Genomic DNA, 19660 nt, shown 5'->3' with positions numbered 1-19660 from the left:
CTACATTTGGTCTTTCATTAAAAAAAAATTGCTCTACAAAAGGAAACATGACTTGGAACCCTGCACACATTTTAATTGTTCCTCCTACAGGATAATGTTCAGCTACCTGTGCCTTCTTGAATGCCTACCATCCTGTGTCTGCCAATCCATGAGCAACTTCAAGCTCTGGGTTCCATGTTGGTCTCCTCTAAGAAGTCTTCACATTTTCTTATATTCTGAACTCCTCAAGAATTTTCAGTAGTACACCCACACTTTCTTATATTTTGCTCATGAATTTATCTTACGTTATTTCATGTTTCTGTGACTCTCCAACTGAATTCTAAATTCCTAAAGGGCTGTGAAGCTCTGTTCACAGAGATGAAAAGGAGAACTCTGGATTTTCCCAACGATAGCACAACATTGGGTACAAAGCAACCACTGAGGGCCCAAGATTCATCAAATAGCCATGAAATTCCACTAGGATTAAGCTTAATGGGGCAATCCAAGTTTTGAAGATCAGAGAATTCACATTCTGTTCTTAGGAGTCCAACAGTTCTTCCAAATCACCAGGATGGCAGACATGAAAGTTTCATCTATCCACTAGCTCTGGCTGAACATATCACAGGTTACTTAAAGTGCAATTTATTTTTAATAGAAAAATTGATTCTAGAATGAAACATGAAGTCGCCTCTTTTTTTTCTTTTTTGGTAGCAGACTAACCTTTTAGAGAATAGTATTCTTGCCCTAGAGAGGGGCATAAAAGTTTAAAAGGTTATTTTCCACATTACATGTAACCCGCATGCTCACCTTTCCTATTTCTTTGCTGGATATGTGCTTAGGGTGCCTGTGGCATCAGCTCACTGAAAATACCGGCTCCATTAATGCATGATTTACTTCTCTTTGCTTGGTAAAGTACAGATCCCATATTTCAAAGCAAATTCAAGCTTTTGTAATTCATTACTTACTCTGTGCGACAGGATGGCATGGAATTTTCTCTCTTCAAAACTCACTGGAGAAAGGCAAATACTGAAGAGAAATCTCCCCGAACTTACCCACAGGACTTGTTTTTTCCTCAAGTGGCTTCCCACGGTGTTTTTAACTTACTACTCCCCTGAAATTCATCATAATTGATCATAACCATCTGCTTGCATGTCTGTCTCGGCTATTCATACTGTCTACTCCAGGAGAACAGAAATCCCATCCCATCCTTTTCTTTGTAATCCCATGTTGTGGGGCTTTGATGTGCCATCCAGTCTTTGCAGGACAAGGCTCCCCAACTGCAGGGGTTGCTGCCTGCTGTGAGCTCACAGTCAAGTTTCTTTTCCTGGAACTACACACAACTAATTAGAATTGCTCTGCCTGTGCATTAACCCTGATCCTGAAACAGGTCAATGTGAAGGTGCAAAGTTCTGGTTTCAGTGTCTTAACTCAAGACAGCTCTGGATGGCTTACACAAATCTGGATCTCTGTGCTATCAGTTTAGTTTCCATTTGCAACTGTAAAGCAACCAAACTTGTCCTTTGCTGTACTTCCACCATCACAGATGTGGTTCCTGATAGCTCTCTCTGGTAAAAACCCTGCATACAAGTCTCCATCTCCAAGCCTATTTCCCAAGAATGCCCACTTCAGACAGTTGAAGCCTCTGCACAGTATCTAGTACAAGATTAGTGTTTCATTAATATTTGACAAATGATGCATGAATTAAATACATAGAAAATGAGTAAATATCTCATTACAATCTCAACATTTCACCCGTACTGCTGTCTCCAGCCCATCCTCCTGGGACTATGATTCTCAATTGACATGGGCAATTATTAACCGAGTTCCAATGAACTAGACCATGTGCTAGGCTGGGGGGAGTCAGAGACAACACAGACCCTTCTTGACTGCCAGCACCCATGGCAAAACAATGAAACTTGGTATTTCTTGCAGATAAAGAACCTGTAGTAGCAATTCCATTGCTATCTAGAATGTAGAACTGTACTTCTAAATATTTTATCTTTACTGTTAGTTTTCCTAGGCACATCTCATGAGTACTCTGAGACTTTTAGAATGCAATGATTATGGTACTTCATCATGTAACTGCATGGCTGATCCTAATTTTATTTTTAGTGAATACTTCCTTAAAGAATAGAGGACAACATAACCTCCTTAGAAAGATGATTATATTTGACACCTATTCCAGAATATCCAGTGTTAATATGAACCGATTAGAGTTAAGAATTAGAAAATTGCAAGAAATCAAATGCTATAGTCAAAAAATGCTATATGCAGAGGACAGAATAGTTTTGGGTTAAAGCAGATAGCACAGGTTCAAAAACCCTAACAACAACATAATAAAACATCATAGAACATTTACTTAATTAATGGGAAGCAAAACCATAGAAAAAGAAGAAAAAAATCTGCATTGAGATAATTAAAAGGGATGGCCAAAGGGAGGTATCAACAATAGCCAAAATTCTCCCTCCTATCCAGCAGTAGCAAGGTGCCCTATACCCCTCATTTGTCAATGAAGGCCAGGTGAAGAAGCTGCACTCTTGGCAGAAATGAGCATCTAGGTTTCCACGAAGCCAAGTTTTAAATTTCAATTATATTTGGTACATGATGGGTGTGTATTAGGCTTTCTCCTTGCCGTAGTGGTGTCAGAAGAAGCAGATGAAAACAGAAGCTTAAATAAGATCTAGAATCTCAAATATTAATAGAAAATGTCCAAGCTTCAGCTAAAAATCGCTTGTCATATCAAGAATCAGGAAGAGGTTAAACTGAATGAAAAAGACAATCAATAGATGACAACACTAAGATGAAAGAGATGTAAGAATTATCTGACAAATGTTTTAAAATAGGTAAAATAAATTCTTCAGTGAAAGTTTATGAAGATAGCTGAGATGAAGGAAAAAATAGAACCTCAGCACAGAACAGAAGATACATAGCAGAACAAATACAAGAAATATAAAGATTCAGTGGATGGGTTCAATAGCAGAAGGAATAGGATAGAGGAAAGAATCAGTGAATTGGAATCAGAACAATAGAAATAACCCAATCTGCATGACAGTTATGGAGTAGATCAAAAACAAATGAACCAAGTTTCAGGACATGTGAGAAAATAAATGATTTAACGTTTGTGTCATTGGAGTCCTAGAAGCAAAGAAAGGCAGGCGAGCTAACACAGTATCTAATAAACAATGAGAGGAAATTTTCCAAATTTGGAAAGACATAAACCTACAGTCTCAGGAGGGTGTATCCCAGTCAAGAAAATCCCAAAGACGCAGATGAAAAGCAACATGGTCAAATTTCTGGAAATACAGCAAACTTCTGAAAGTACTAATAAATAAATGGTATTTTTGCCTACAGATGAAAGACAAAGAATAAAAGTGTGTGCTTACTTGAAACCGTGGAAACTAGAAGGCAGTGGCATGTTGTTTTTCAAGGGATAAAAGAATACAATCAGAAGCCAATATTCATAAAAATATGCCTCAGGAGTTAGAAGAAAGTCAAGACATCCTCAAATGAAGGAAAACTAACAGAATTTGTCTCCAGTAGCTGTAAAAAGAATGGCTAAATACCCTAAACATGAAGAAAATAAAAAACTGTGGGGACATGAGGAAGGAAAGAAGATGATAATAAGGGAAAAAAGGATAAGTACATTAATTTTTTTTCCTCTTCTATTTTGTAAATTATGTTTGATGGTTATGGCAAAAATTATTACCATGTCTGATGTAGTTCTAAATGGCTGTAGAGGAAATATGTAAGACAATAAAATAATTAATATGGAGAGACAGTAGGGTACATGGGGAGATGAGCTTTCCATATTTTGTGTATAAATCATTTAATACCTACAGGAACTGCTGAAAGAGTTATACAAATAGGTATAATCAAAAACACTACAGATGAGTTAAAAAAATTCAGGAGGAAAAAAGCATTCAAGAAATTCAACAGAAAACAGGAAAAAACAGAAGCAAAAACACAGAACAAACAGAAAACAAAAATACATATCTTGCCATATTCAAGCCCTATAGCAACAATGATATTAGTTGCAATGATTTTAATATACCAATTAAGAAAATGAGTGACAGAGGAAAATATCCGTAAGAAACTTTTTTTAAAGTATAACTGTTAACAGGCATGTTGAAAAATTATAAAAATGTATCACATAAACAATCAAAAGAAAGTTTGAGTAACTATGGTAATATCAGAAAAATCAGACTTCAGAATAAAGGAAATTATGATATGCAGAAAACACCACTGTCAAACAAAAAACAGCCAACCCACCAAGAAGATAGAGCCCTCCCGAATGTCTGTAGTCACACAGTGGAGCCAGAACTGATAAAACTAAAGAATATGTAGACAAATCCACTTTAGCCCCCTCACTCAATGATCAAAAACAGAAGAAATTAACATCACTGTCAATAGGATCTACTCTACACTCATAGAACATTCTATCCAACTCCAGCAGAAAGTATAACTTTTCAAGTGTCCAACAAACATGACATGATAGACATTGCATACCAAAAATTCTAGATGTAAAAGGACCTCCACAAAGATAAGAATTAAAATTGTACTAGATATTATCCAACATAAAAGTACTAGAAAATTTTCAAATTTCTTAAATGAAAAATAAATTTCTGGAAACTCCATTGGTCAAAGTTTTCAAGAGTAATACACTCAAAAGAATAAACATTCATTCATTGTATTGACTGGAATAAAATGACATTGTAATATTTGACACAGCTGAAGTAGTAATGAGAAGAAAATTGACAATATTAAAACAAACTAGGAGGTGGCTCTGTAGCGCAATGGATAGCGCATTGGACTTCTAAAACAAACTAGCGAGAGATGAAGTCTAAAATTAGCAACCTAAACTCTCATGTATCCAAAAAGCAGTGTGTGTGTGGAGGGGATAAGTGGAAGGATAAAATAATAAAGATCAGGTCAGAAATCCATAAAATTGAAAATAAAATGATAAAATCAGTAAGGCAAAAAAGTGAGTTTTTAAAAAGATCGATAAAATAGACAAACTGCAAGCAAGATGGTTGAAGAAACATAAGGAGACAAAATTAAGCATACCAAGACAAGGAAACAAAATATATCACACAAACCAGGCTCACTATCTATTGAGGACACTTAATTTATAATTAGTTGTTTCTTTAACAGATGAGTTACACATAGGTGAAATATTTTCCTCCTTGCCACTATGGACCTTTTATAATGGAAGAATCTCTGTGGGAGGGGCTGCTTCCTGCTCTGACCTTGACCTTCATGTCACATTACGGTCACTTCCACAGAGGACGTTCTCCACTTTCTCATCCTTGCTTGCACACGCACACACACACACACATTTATATATATTCACATATACGCATATATTGAAGTATATGTATATATATTTTTGAAGTATATGTATATATATTTTTGAAATACATATATATATATACTTTGCATTCAAGCTGTTTTAGAGAGAACATACGATACTTACCCCTTTGGGCTGGCGTATTTCACTAAGTATAGCTTGGTTTAATTTATATACTAGTTCTAGTTCTATAAGTTTTCTTTCTCTTCTGTGGGAAGAGGGGCAGATTTAACTTTTTTTTTTTTTACAAAAATAATCATATCTTCTCAAAACAGGGGCAGTTTTCTTTCTTCCTTTCTGACATATACCTTTCTTTTTCATGCCTTACTGTACTAGCTCGACTCTGCAGCACATTACTGAGCAAGAGCAGTGAGCTATACATTCATCTGGAAATTTTCCTCCTGGGAGGAAAACATTAAGTATATTAGCTTTAAGTTTTTTGGTAAATGTTCCTTTGCATGTTAAAAAAAATTCCCATTTATTCCTGTTTTTCTGATTTTTTTTTTAAACTTGAAGTTGGTGGCTGGCATGGTAGCTCAACGAGTTCATCCTTTACCTGCAATCGCTGAGCTCCCAAATGAGTGCTGGTTCATGGCTTCATCATGTGGCTCGCACTGTCGCATGCACTCCCTGAAGCCAGACAGCCTTGCTTCTTGCCATTTTGTTCCATCTTTTTGTCTTCAACTGAGATAAGACCATAGATGGCTGTTTCATGAAGGAACACTACAAACAATATAGCCTGACAATGAACAAATCTGCCTTTATACACTAACTCATAGTCCATTGCTTGCATATGCATGATTTGTGAATTCCTAGCTACAGTTATAACTTTTTTGTTCTGAGTTGCTTGGCAGCCAACATTATGCCTAACACATTCACATGTATATGTCATATATATCAAGACATTTCCTCATTTCTCTCTGCTTCCACGTATATCTTGACAACTTAGACTCTAAACCTAATACTGCTCAGACCTTGCCAATTAACACCCCAACCATGTAATTTAACCTTTCTGTGTCTGTATATTTATATGTTTTATCAGCAGTAGAAATCTGTAGATTTCACTCATCTATGTAGATTAAAAATAACAATAAAAATAAAAGAATAAAATATCAGTGCTTTTAGGAACTCAGAATACATGGTTATGTAAATTAACAGAGATATAAAGTCTCTTAAATGGGTAGCATATCCCTAATGCACTGTTCAAGTGGAATAAAGGTGGAATTTAAGAAGTTGAAATCCGGTAACTTTCCTCCATGACACATAGTCATCCACAAGTGGCTTACACAGAGACCGTGAAAAAGCAGGGCTTCCTAGTAGCACAGGCATTCGAAGTCACTCCACAGTGTGGCATGTGCTAAGGTGCAATCCAATACCTGGGGACTGACAAATGGAGTCTTTCTAAAATTTTCTTACACAGAAAACAGGATCACCACCACCACATCATCAATTGTTTACTACCTGCCTGGACTACTCCTTGATGAACAACAAAATAATGGGAGCTGACAAAACTGATTGATGATGAACTTCAAGCAAAGTCTAGTTCATGGCAAATGAGAAATAGCTAGCAGGGCTCAGATGAAGTTGACCACAAGATTGGTCAGCCAACAGTTCCCATGACAGCACAGCTCTTTGACCAACAAGCACAGGTAGGCAGGGCTTCCTCTTTGAACACTGGCTGTAAATGTCTTCTACTGGAAACACTTGGGCCCATTTCCCCAGCCTAAAGGATGGGAAAGGCTCTCGAAGCATTTCATGAAGCATCAGAATAGCTAGATCATTAGTAACTCAATAAGCAAATCTCAGAACATCATTTCAGGTGCTTATCAAAGTGCTTTAAAAAAGGTTTTAATTCAGCAGATTTTGATTTTTGCATTACAGTTTCACTAATTAAAGGAAAAAGTATTGGCACCGTTTTTAATCCTTCCCATTAATCTCCCTCAACATATATTCTGCTGCCTGTTATTGTATAGTCATTAAATGTAAAATATTAAACTGGACATTTGACTTTATTGATCATTTTATGGACTAAAGAAACAGCAAGTAATTATCTGCTAAGACAGATTCATTGATTGGACTGTCATTGGAAGAGCTAAAAATTGACACATAGTTGATTATTATTCTAGTATGCTGTTTATATCAATTATTTTGCCTCATTCTCTTCCTCATCAAGAATTGTGTAGTTTCTATTTAACAATTCAAAATAAGACTTTTTATCCTAAAACCACACAGGTGGTTTTCAATGTAGATCAGAAACACTTCAGTCCAAGCGTAACAGTATCATACACTTGGTGTTTATCAATTCTAATACTAGGAAACTTGGCTACTGTTTTATCTTTCTAAGCTTAAGCTCTTCTATTTGAAAAATAAGCTTATCTTTTCCAGGATGATTATCCCCCTCCTTACTTTGCTTATTCTCAATTTACAATTTAACTTAGTCTGCTAAAGAACAATAGCATCTTTCCAACATTCCAAGTCCTGTGTGAGATGTAGGAGATACCAAGATGAATAATGTAGGGGTGCTATTCAAAGGAATTTACAATATAGTCAAGGAGACTGGTTTGCCCTAAAATAAAGGATACGTGAATTTGCAGAGTGTAGACGGAGGGTGGGTCATCCCTGAAACTAACCTTCTGTTTCATTGTGATGTAGGATTTTGTTTTTAAATTCAGTGCTAGAAATAAGGTCAATGTTGTCTGGCCTCAGAGTACAGTATGGGAGGGTGGATTACTTTAAATTTACACCTAAGACAAACAAGATTGCTGTTACAGTTTATCATTTCTATAACTTAGTGTCCAACTTCCAGGGTGAATTCTATCACAATTCAGGGTTTTGTGGAATTCATTTCTTTGAATACCTTTGTGAAGAAGATTTAATATAGGTTTTGGTTTGTCCCCTGTTTTGATTAAGTGATGTTTATATAGCTATACAATATATTTCCCTACCTATAATTATTTTGGTAGTTGACTTTATAGACTATATAAGTAAGAATATGCTTTCTTTGTTTTTACTCTTTCTCCCCACTCCATGGTGGTAGGCATTCAATAAGTGATAACAGAAGTGTCTTTTAAGGTAGCTGAATGGTAGTGGCACATATTGAACAATCCAGTTTGTATGAAACTGAGTTCTAAATTTAAATTAGAACAGCTCAAAATGGGGTAGGTAACTTCACCTTCCTACCATTATTTGAGATACCAGAGTTCCAGTCAGCTTAAATTACGGGGTCTCTTTGGCCAACAAGATAAATGAATGAAGCCTAATACCATTTTACTTAAACATCATTCCAGTACTGCTTATAATACAATCTGGTAAAATAGAACAACATTGCATACAGGTTACCAATGCTAAATTTTGGTCTCAGTGCTCCTGAAAAGTGAGTCAGCTCTAAGATTTATTTTTCATTCAAATGAAGTGGCTTTGGCCAAATTCTTGGGAAAGATATTCACCACTAAAAATTTTTTTATTAATTAGTTTAAAAATTTTATATAATTTTATGACACAGTTTCATAGGCTTTGGGATTCCCCCAGCCCCGCCCCAAGCCCTCCCCCCATATTGAATTCCTCCATATTGTTACAGTAGTACAGATCATATCCCGTCATGATTCCTTCATTGCGGGTATGGACCATGCAGAGAGTCCAGCATCTTATTGTCCACATAAATTCAACAGTTTCATTGGGAGACCAGCCTTGGTCTGAAAGTAGAACTGCTAGAATATCATCTCCTCCAATGAGGTGTCACTACACAACATCAACAACAGGAAGAAACATGGAAATTAACAGTATCAGGAAGTTAATTAACATGGTATTGAGTGACCAGTACGTTAGAAAATGCAAGTTCTTAACCACATCCTGTAACTACTTCCTTGGCATCTCAATTTTAGTATATACACAACTGACTGCTATAAACCTTTTTTTTTTTCTCCCAAGCTAACATGTTTTTGAGTTTAACCTAAATCAGAGTGGCACAGGAACAGTGGAATGATCAACGTTAACATCTATCCTATATATAACAACTGAGTACAAACTTAGCATCAAAGTTTCTATGCAGTTACATCTTGTTTATCATTAACAGTCATAAATTGATAAAGTTTTGGGGGGAGAAAATTAATCCAAAATTTAAACTTTGCAGTATATAGTGATTGAGTGTGGTTTTACAGAAATTTGCATTTTAACAATTGAAGAATTGAAAAGTTTTAGGCAGGTGAGCAGGGAAATCCCAACAACACAGTGAGTGAGGAAGAATTTAACTCTACATCTTACCTAGTAAAGTCCAGGAGAAGCAAATAGGGAGCCTGACCAGTAAGTACAGGCTGAGCGATTATCTATATCTATGTCTCTCTCTGTTTATCTGAAAAGCCAAATGGGACGCCTGATCAGTAAGGTACAAGCTGCGTGATTATCAACTAGCTGACCTTTATTAGTCTCTGTCTAGACGAACTAATTTTGGGGCTCACAAGCAACTCTGATGGTCGGTGTAAGAGAGGCCTGGGAGCCAAGGCTGGAACTAGATAAGGACCAGAGAATAGAGAAAGTTCCTCTCCTGAGTCCAGAAGGAAATTTACAATCCTTTCATCTCTGAGTACCACCCGGGGGCTCCTGGCTGTAGTTCCAATGTCACCAGACCCTATGAGAGGGTTTTGGGCTGCTACCACCCCGTATGGGAAATCCAATAGGAAGTGACTGACCTCAGAGTTCTCAGCCTCTGAGGGCATTTATATTCCCTGTGATGTCCTGGGCAGTCGTCACCACTGAAATTTTACTGCACAGTTTTGTCTTGGGTTAGGATATAGCTTCTGTAGCTTTTTACTTCATGTATCCAGAAAATGGAAAGAAAACCTGCTATTACCCAAAATTTACTTTGAAAGTACTTATAAATAAACAACTGTCCTTTGAACTCCCAGATAACTCTGTCTTATTCTGTACTAAGAATTGCAGGATGGCATTTTGGATGAGAACTCTACATAGCATTAGGGAGGAGATTCTCAGGGGTTTTTTTTTTTTTTTTACTGTTTTTTAAAAATCTGATTGAAATTATGAACCCTGACCATGAACATTCAAGGAACTCCTAAAAAAAACATTTTGTGTACAAGTTCAAGGAAGTGGGAAGGAGCACCGGGAGCTGCTTCCAGAATGGGAATCACTTTCTAGGCTATGGTAAGACCTGGTTGGCTTTGATAAGAATTTTTTGTCCTGAAACCCTCTCAACTATGCCACCTGCTAACCATGTGCTCATCCCAAAAAAATTAACTAGCTTTTTAAATTTCCTTTGGACATTAGTTGTGACATTCAATTGTGACTCATTAGGAGTATTGGCATTACAAGCTAGCATAAGTAAAGCACCAGGCATCCTCTGTATCATACAGTGATAAGCATACAAAAATGTAATTTTTTCTTTTCCTTCTTCATTTTGAAAAAAATTTATTTATATATTTAGTTCAAGGTGAGAATTACAGAAAGGGAGAGTAGGAAAGAAGAGAACAGACAAAAAGAAAGAGAGAGAGAGAGATCTTCTGCCTGCTGGTGCAGAGATGGCTACAAGGGCAAGGACTTACTTGTGCCAAAGCCAGGAGCTTCTTCTGTGTCTTTTACATAGGTTCAGGGACCCAGGCACCTAGTCCATCTTCTTCTGTTCCCAACTACATCATCAGGGAGCTAGGTTGGAAGTAGAGCAATCAATTAGGACATGAACTGTTACATGTAAGGGATGCCAACATCACAGGTGGCAGACCAACATGCCCTGTCACAATTCTGACCCTCCTCATTTTTTTTTTAATCCTAGTCCAGCCTACGTAACTGTATGTCTTTAGAGTTTGGAGTACATCCCTTTTTGTACTTTTTACATTTTCCTCACTATTGTTCTCCAACTTTCTACTCCTACTTATAATTTATATATTTAGTCTTACATAATACACTTAGACATTTTCCTTTTTGGTTAAAAATGGCTCCTTTTTCAAAATAGCACTGTTGTGCTTGGTTTGCCAAAATGGGGTTCATTTTTAATTCTTCAGATTTGCAATTTCTAAGGTAAAGCCTTAGTCACATTAGCATGGCATGGAGTTTCCTATTTTAAATCTTTCCTGAGGCTGAAAATTAATCTTTCCTTAGGCAGTACCTAAAGGGTATGCGTATTGAGTGATCCAAAGATCAATTATACACTGACTGAGCTTCAGTAAAGGAACTGTTTCTCCACATAAAAAGAGGCCATGGTAACACTGGTAGAATCCAAGAACATTGAGCCTCATTCACTTAGCATCTTAAAGGAATACAGACATAACTAGGGAAAGTCACCTTGTGGCTCTAAAGCAGGGGAGATAGAGTAGAGAGGTAACACTTATGAGAGAGAGAGAGAGAAGATGCATGAAGTGGGGAAGACAGAGGGAGGGAGAGAGAGAGAGAGATGGGCTTGGAGTGGGGAGGACAGAGGGGGTAAGAGAGAGAGAGAGAGAGAGAGAGAGAGAGAGAGTCTTCTATTCACTGATTCACTCCCTATATGGCTGCAAGGGCCAAGAAATGGGATCTAGGAAATCCATGTAGGTCTTCCTGTGGGTGGTTAGAGCCTAAGTGCATTGGACCATCCTCTGCTGCTATCCCAAGCATGTTATCAAGCGGCTGAATCAGAAGTAAAACAGCTAGGACTTGAACCAGCATCGTAATATGGGATGCTAGCCTCACAGGCAATGTAAGTCACTGTACCACAACAACAGCCCCATGATCACAGTTTTAAATTTCTAAATTCTTTGCATAAATTATTTTGTTTGAGACAAAAATAAGCCATGGAATGAAATTGCAATTTGTTAAACAGCTTAAAATTTGGGGTAATAAGTATAAGAAAAAGTAAAATATGCAACTTCTAATGTAATGGAAAATTAAATGAGTAGAAAATGCCTCAATCAAAAAGAAAGGAAAAATAAAAGAAATGAAAAAGAAAGAGAAAACTTCAAGGCCTGTCAGAAGACTCTTACAACCAGTCACTGAGAACAAAGGATCTCAAAGCAGGGGAAATCAAAAAGAAAGGACAGATATCAGAGATGTGTGTTCAGAACACACTATGTCTTGGACAATATGTTAGATATAGTATGTACGTAAACCAGATACAACCAGATTCCAAATGGTTGGGTTGGAGTCACCATAGGCCCATGTCTAGGCAGGAAATAGCCTATTAACACATCTGCCACAAAATATCACTGATACATAGATGTAGGATGTAAACTATTGTACCTTAATCCATATATTCTAAAGAGAATGAAAAACAATCGTTCCCATGCTCTTCCAAAACGCTGTGAGTGCTGCACACACTTGACAACAGGTATCTGTTCTGAGCAGTTTGAGCTTCTGCCCTCTTGCATAGACAATGGCAGTGAAAAGTGGATGCAGAGGCAGCAGATTCTGAGCAGCACCATGTTTATAAATGTCAGATCTATTTTCTTTCTCTTTCTTTCTCTTTTCTTTATTTCTCCTTCCTTTTTCCTCTCCCTGCCTCCTTCCTTCCTTTTTCTTTCTTTCTTCTCTCTTTTTAAAGATTGATTTATTTTTCAAATTGGAAAGACAGATTTATAGAGGGAAGATCCTCTGTCCACTGGTTTACTCCTCAAATGGCCACACTGGCTGGACCTGAGCCGAGCCAAAGTCAGGAGCCAGGAGCCTCTCCTGGGTCTCCCATTTAGGTGCAAGATCCCAAGGCTTTGGGCTGTCCCACACTGCTTTCCCAGGCCACAAGCAATGACAATGCTCCCAGGACATGAACTGGCATCCATATGGGATCGCAGCACATACAAAGTGAGAACTTTCACCACTAGGCTACTGTGCCAGGCCCCAGATCTATTTTTCTAGGAAAGAAGTATACACTCTAATGTGTTTTTATTCTTAGAAACAATCTGGTTCCAGGAAACATTTTCATTTAAGCCTTGGAATTTATTTTTTATGTATCAGAATAGATCTGCAACTGCATAGCTGTTGAGGACTCTACAGATATTCATTATTGGCCTCATACTACCGTTTGAGTCCTATTCTGTCATTTACAACAAAATTCTGGAGATGCCATTAAAAATCCAATTGGTTTCTGTCTCACATTGAGTCAGGAGGTGGCATTATGCAAAGAATAAGTCTGTCTGGTGAGTGATGTTAGAGGCTCTGGTTCTCTGATAATGTGCTGATCAAGTCAGGGAAAACTCATCTTCTCCCAGGAAGCTTCATTTAACTTCCCCCAAGGTTGACAGCTATCAGCAGCTGGTGGTCCCAGACATGTTGACATGAACCATGGGGGCATTTAGGCAATTGCCGGTGAGTTTGTCAATAAAATTTGCATAATAACCTAACTATGTAAGCACGATATATTTGCTTTTATTAATCTTTCCATACTCAGAAAAAGAATTTCTCATCTATTTTATGCTGTATTTGATCCTTATGTGAACTAAATGAATCAGAACTTAATATCTCAGTTGTGTAGGTAAATTTCTGTGAAGACTTAAAACATCCTCAACTGCCAGAATGGCCCAGTTAGGATTCTCATGCAGGTCCCTCAGACTTCTGAGAGTGAGAAGGAGGGCTAAGGGTGATACTTGCCTCAGTTATCTGTGACAACGACAACTGCTAGAGTAAGAATATGCATTCCAGGAATAAAATGTTTTCAGGTGACAAAACTAATTTAATGTGAGATTTCTTAAGTGTCACAGATAAAGGGAGATTGCTAATTTACTAATAGTGTGTCCTGAGATTGATGGAAGTATACATGGACAAAATAGTTGTGCTAAAGCTTTTGGACACATTGAAATAGTAGGCAGAGAGTATTTATACAGCAAGTGATTTAGGTATACTTAAAAGCAAAAACATAGATAAATAAAAATTGAGGTCAGAAATGTAAATCTCGGAGCTGTGCATTATGTAGTGGTTAAAATTAAAATTCTACTGGGAATATTCACACCCAGTGTCAAAGTTAGTGTCCAGGCTCTGCTTCCGATTCTAGCTTCTTTGTTATAAGCACCCTTGGAAGCAGTATGTGATGGTTCAAGCACTTGAACACCCACCTGAAAGACATGACTTGGGTTCTGAACTCCTCAACTCAGCCTAGCCCACCCCTGGGTGCTATGGCTATTTAGGAAAGCATACCAGTGAATAAAGTCTCTATGTTTCTCTCACCTTACCTGTCTGCCTTTCAAATAAACCAAGATAAATAATAACTAGGCTTTTTTTAAGAACTATAAACTTGGAATTCATGTATCAGTCACACACACACAAAAACTAAGTAAAAAATGTCTTAAGACATTAAAACCCAAATATCTTTTTAAAAATTATTCATTCATTGATTCATTTCAGCACATATTTATTCATTAACCTGAGAACTTATCAAAAGCATTAGTAGGGACACATACAATTTTATTCTTATAGTGCATGAATTTGACTCTTCTTCATTGTGGAGGATACAAAATAAATTATTAATTATGGATAAATTATTACAAACACTAGTAAGTATTATAGAGGAAGAAGCTCAAACTGCTGTAATAGATTTTTAGGATTGAATAAAATATAAAAATCTTTAAAGCATAGTTAGAAAACATATCTTTGAGAAGGAGACAGAAAAATTAACATGTTGTAACAGGATTCTGGATGCAAGATCAATAGATAATTTATTTCTCTGTACCATCGACAAAGAGAAAAATCCAATTAACATGAAAGGTTTGTCATCATCCATTCCTGATAAAAACTCTCAGTGAATAGGAATGGAAGGGAGTTTCCTCGATTTGATACAGGACATCTACAAAACCCTGGTGCCTAGCATCTCTCTTTAGGGAAAAAGTGAATACTTTCATCTTGTGGTCAGGAGAACAACAAAGAAAGTCGTTTCCATCTCCTTATTTAGCAATGTGTTGGACATTCCAGCCATAGCAATATTTTAAGAAAAAAGTAAAGGCACTCATATTGGACACAATTCCATACAACAGGATTATTTATATTGAGAATTAGATAGACTGTACAGGAAAGTTATTAGAATTAGCAAGCAAGTTTATCAGCATTGCTGATTGTAATATCAAATTATAAAAATGATTTTTAAATATATTAGCAACTAGTAATCAGAAATTAAACTTGAATATACCATCACTTGAAATAACATCAAAATATAAAACACTGAGGGATAAATATGCCTGAGATGTGAGTCACACATTTTAAACTCTAGAACATTGCTGAGAAAAATCATTAAATAATTTAATAGGAGTCAATGTCATGGTGCAGTGGGTTAATCTTCTGTCTGCAAGGACAATGCACCATGTGGATGCTACTTTGAGTCCAGGCTGCTGCACTTTCAATTTAGTTCCTTGAAAATGTGGCTGGGAAAGCAATGGAAGATGGTCCCAGTACTTGGGTCCCTGGCACCCATGTGGGAGACCTGGGTGGAACACTGACTCCTAGTTTCAGCTTGGTCCAGCTCTGGACACTGAGGCCATTTGAGTGAAGAATCAGCTGATGGAAGATATTTCTCTCCTTCTCTCTGTCACTCCCTCCTAGTCTTCCTTCCTCCGTCACTTCCCTCCTATTTTCTCTACATTCACATAAGTTAATATTACTATGTATTTTAAACATGTATTAAATTCCTAAGCACAAAAAATATCTGCAGCTATCCTCAAACTGAATATGGTAATTTGATCATTTTTTCTTTTTTCTTTTTTTGTATTTTTTATTGCTACTACTTTCCATGATATAGTTTTGTAGGTATAGGCATTTTACGCCTCAGTCTTTCACATAAGTAAACACTTCTTAAAGATTAATAAAAAGAATTTAGGGCCTGGTGCAATTGCCTAGCAGCTAAAGTCCTCATCTTGAATGCACTGGGATCTCATATGGACGCTAATTCTAATCCCAGCAGCCATGCTTCCCATCTAGGTCCCTGCCTGTGGCCTGGGAAAGCAGTGGAGGGCAGCACAAAGCCTTGTGACCCTGCACCCACGTGGGAGACCTGGAAGAGGCTCCTGGCTTTAGGTTGACTGTGCTCCAGCCATTGCAGCTGCTTGGGGAGTGAACCATCGGACAGAAAATCTTCCTCTCTCTCTCTCTCCTTCTCTCTGTATATCTGCCTTTCCAATAAAAATAAATAAATCTTTACAAAAAATTCAATAACCAATGCATTCCTTGTTTGGTGGTCTAAAGAATTAACATTATTAAAATATCAATTATCTCTTGAAATTATCCACAGTCAACAAAATGCCAATCAAAATTGAAACAGTTTCTTTGGTAGAAGTAGACAAACCGATTCTAGAGTTCATGTGAATATATAGACTTCAAAACAGACAAATCAGCTTTGACCAAAAAGAAAAACTTGAAGTACTATCTGATATCAAAACTGATTATAGGGTTACAATAATCCAGTGGTGTTGTATTAATTAAGAGTTAGACACACACCTTAAGGGAGAGTAATTGGGTCTATAAATATACTCACACACACGGACAACCGATTCTAACCAAAGTGAGAAGTCAGTTCAGTGGAGAAGACAAAATTTCCTACAAATGATGCTGGGAAAGAAGTGGAGATCACGTGAAGACTAAAAGGAACTTTGATTCAGTTCTCATACCATGTACAAGCAAACTCAAAATGGATTATTGAGTTTAAAACTTATAAAAGAAAATATAAGTGAAAATTTTGGGGTCTTGAGTTGAGTCCAAAAACATGAACTAAAAAAGGCAAAATTGGAGAAGCCAAGATGGCCGACATAGGAGGATGGATGTGAGAGAGATCGCAGAGAGAGAGGGATAGAACGCGATGGAAGCATAAGCGGAGCAGCAAAGAACTGCAGGGAGAGGTGCGTGAAGTTCCCTGGACTGTGTGGAGACAAAAAGATCCACACAACTCGGAAGGGCAACCAGAAAACAAAATAAAACAAAAGGCAGGGAAGACAGAGACCCATTCCAGACTTGGTGCGTCATGTTTCTGGGCAGCTGACAGGAGACACAGCCAACCCAGAGGATACGGAAGGTTGGAGGGATCATCACTGGCAAGGGTCCTCACCAGCAGCAGAGGCAGACTACAGGAGAGCCTGAGTTGTGGGTAAGCCAGATAGGGGCGGCAGTGGGTCAGCAGCTCCAGGAGCTAGCCCCCCAGGGGCACGCACAAAGTCCGGGCCTCCTTGGTGCTCCTCTCCACACCTCTCCCCACAGAGTTTCCAGGGACTGAGGCCACAGGGCAAGTGCCTTGAAATTGCCTCTAAACTGCTGAAACTGTGGCTTAGAGGTGGCACACAGCAGTCCAGTCCTGCGCACTGAGGACGCACAGAGAGAGCACCCTGAATCCTCCGAGCCCTGCGGAACCGCACACAGGGGACGCACCCAAAGAGCGCCTTGATTCTCCCATGCTTTGCGGACACATGCATGTTGGGGATGTGCTGAGAGTGTGCCTTGAATCCGCTGGGCCTCAGTGGTGGTGCCCAGTGGCTGGGGACACACGGAGAGCGTCTTGAACACTCCCGCACCCTGCGGACCCACACGCAGGGGATGCACAAAGAGTATCTTGATTCCCCCACGCCCTGGGGTTACGTGCACGCAGGAGACGCACTGAGAGAGTGTCTGAATCCTCCGAGCCCCGTGGATCAGAACTCAGGTGGCGCACCTAGAGAGCACCTTGATTCCCCCATGCCCTGTGGTCGCATGTGTGTTGGGGACATGCTGAGAGTGTGCCTTGGATCCTTGGATCCATGGTGGCGCCCTGCAGTCCTGTACACTGGGGACGCATGGAGAGTGGCTTGAATACTCCCGTGCCCTGCGGATCCACACGCAGGAGACGCATTGAGAAAGTCTCTTGAATCCTCAGGGCCCTGCAGTCCCGTGAGCTGGGGACACACCAAGAGGGCCTTGAATACTCCCACGCCCCCCAATACTCCAAGCCTGCAGGCTCCAATCTCTGCAGGATAGCACTTGGAGACCCCCTCAGCGCACCAATGCCTGGATTTCGCTTCAGGATAGGGCCACGCTGCTCCACAACTGCAGGCTCCAAGACAGCGTGGCTCCAGTGGCATGACATAGCACACACTTTCTGCAGGATAGTGCTTGGAGACCGCTCAGTGTACCGGTGCCTGGGTCTCGTGTCAGGCCTGAGGAGCGCTGGAGGTCTCCCAAATCTGCTCAGACCAGAGACACAGAGTCCTGAATCTACAAAGTGCTGTTACTATGCCCTGACCCTGAAGATGCACACGGAACGATGCCATAGCCAACAGACCTTAGAGAAACCCAGCTACTGAGGGTTGTATACATCCAGGGGTTAACAAAGCTACCCTACCCCACTCTCGCCAAACATCCCCAATAGAACTCAGAGAAATTCTCTTCTGTATGCAAACCAAAAAGCAGTAGCAGACTCACCTACTCCAGACTACTGCACTGAGACCAGAAACTGTGGATAAACAAATCAGAGAATAAATTCCCCAAATCAACAAGAAACAATAATGCAATGGGAAGAGGTATCAGAAAAAGTTAATGATCTAGACGAGAGAGCCAGCACCCAACCAAAAAAAGAACAAAAGCCAATATCTATTTCGGAGATACGAGATGAAGACATGGAAGTTCTACCAGAAAAGGAATTTTAAAAAATGATGATAAAATTCGTCGGAGATAATGAGAAGAACTGGGAAGACTTCAACGAATTCAAGAACCACATAGTCACAGAAATACAACAAGTCAAAAGCAAAATCCTTGACTTACAGCACAAAGTAGAGGGTCTAACCAATAGCATAAATACAGCAGAAGAAAGGATCTATGAAACTGAACAAAAGCAGAATGAAGGTACCCAGCTCATTAAACAACTGGAAACAAGTCTGAACAAAGCCAATAAGACCATACACGAAATGAAAGACAACCTCAGAAAATCAAATATCAGGATTATAGGCCTTCCTGAAGGAGCGGAAAGAGAGTCAGGTATGCAAAAGGTGCTCGACGAAATTATATAGGAAAACTTCCAAAACACTTGGAACATGAACCCAGCCCAAATCCAGGATGGACAGAGAACTCCCAACAGATACGATCCAAACAGAACCTCACCCAGACATATGGTGCTTAAGTTCCACTCCAATGAAGACAAAAAAAAAATCCTGACACAAGTACAAAACAGAGAAAAGAGCACATACAGGGGAAAACCAATCAGAATCACTGCTGACTTCTCTGAAGAGACCTTACAAGCAAGGAGAGAATGGACAAAGATCTTCCAAATCCTGAATCAGAACAACTGTCAACCAAGAATAACGTACCCAGCAAAGATCTCATTCGTATTTGAGAACAAAATCAGATACTTCCATAGCAAAGAGAAACTGGAAGAATATGCCAGCACAAAACCAGCTCTACAAAATCTCCTTAGAAATGCAC

The sequence above is a fragment of the Ochotona princeps genome, chromosome 2, assembly GCF_030435755.1.
Source record: "Ochotona princeps isolate mOchPri1 chromosome 2, mOchPri1.hap1, whole genome shotgun sequence".
NCBI classification, from domain to species: domain Eukaryota; kingdom Metazoa; phylum Chordata; class Mammalia; order Lagomorpha; family Ochotonidae; genus Ochotona; species Ochotona princeps.
This window is presented reverse-complemented; position numbering follows the sequence as displayed.